General features: G+C 41.1%; 1 pseudogene across 1 annotated transcript; it reads left to right on the forward strand.

Moving 5' to 3' along the window:
• The first annotated feature begins 232 nt into the window (after positions 1-232).
• LOC113222925 lies at positions 233-639 on the forward strand (annotated as a pseudogene). Its single transcript, XR_003308573.1, has one exon. The product of XR_003308573.1 is annotated as a 60S ribosomal protein L39 pseudogene (transcript).
• The last annotated feature ends 366 nt before the right edge of the window (positions 640-1,005 follow it).

The following is a 1,005-nucleotide window of genomic DNA, read 5'->3' on the forward strand; positions in this document are numbered from 1 at the left end:
GCTGGATGTGGTGTGATGTGCACCTGTAATCCCAGCTACTTGGGAGGCTGAGGCAGGAGAATCACTTGAACCCAGGAGGCAGAGGTTGCAGTGAACTGAGATCACACCACTGCACTCTAGCCTAGGCAACAGAGTGAGACTCCGCCTCTTAAAAAAATAAAGGATCTGTTTTTTAAGAATGGGATTCTCATTCCTTGGTGGAGGGTTGTGGTAAGAAAGTTATTTTTGCCCTCTTTTCCTTTCTCCACCATCGTGGTGTGTTCTTGCCTCCACTTCTCGCCATGTCTTCTCACAAGACTTTCAGGATTAAGCGATTCCTGGCCAAGAAACAAAAGCAAAATCGTCCCATTCCCCAGTGGATTCAGATGAAAACTGGAAATAAAATAAGGTACAACTCCAAAAGGAGACATTGGAGAAGAACCAAGCTGGGTCTGTAAGGAACTGCACATGAGATGGCACATATATTTGTGCTGTCTGAAGGTCACGATCACATTACCATATCAAACTGAAAATGTCACCACTCTCTGGAGAGTTCGACGTATTTTCCTCTCTGAATCTATTATGAATGCGTTGGTTGGCTGGGTTCAGTAATAAATATGTGAGGCCTTTCATTTCAAAAAAAAAAAAAAAAAAAAGAAAGTTATTTTTAGCCTAGCTATATGACTCAGAGAAGTAGAACTGGACATGACTTGATATTAGACGGGAGCATCTTTTTTGAAAAAGTAAATGTATTAATTTCAAGTGTTTTATGTATGCTATGCATCGTTCCAAAAATGGACTTGAAACAGCTTTCAAAACTACATATGACACGTCAAGACACAAAAAGAAGAGAGGGCAAAAACATCAAGGTAGGCAAACTAAGATGATGCCAGGAGCATCCAATAAACATTTGCCCTCAAGTCCTCCCCTGTGTTGAAGACGGAGTCATGAGCAGCTATAAGATTCATATGCCCAGAAACATTAAAACAAACCAGTTGTTCTGTCAGTATAGCTCTTCCTCTTCCT

Source organism: Piliocolobus tephrosceles, unplaced genomic scaffold (genome assembly GCF_002776525.5).
Source record: "Piliocolobus tephrosceles isolate RC106 unplaced genomic scaffold, ASM277652v3 unscaffolded_36499, whole genome shotgun sequence".
NCBI classification, from domain to species: domain Eukaryota; kingdom Metazoa; phylum Chordata; class Mammalia; order Primates; family Cercopithecidae; genus Piliocolobus; species Piliocolobus tephrosceles.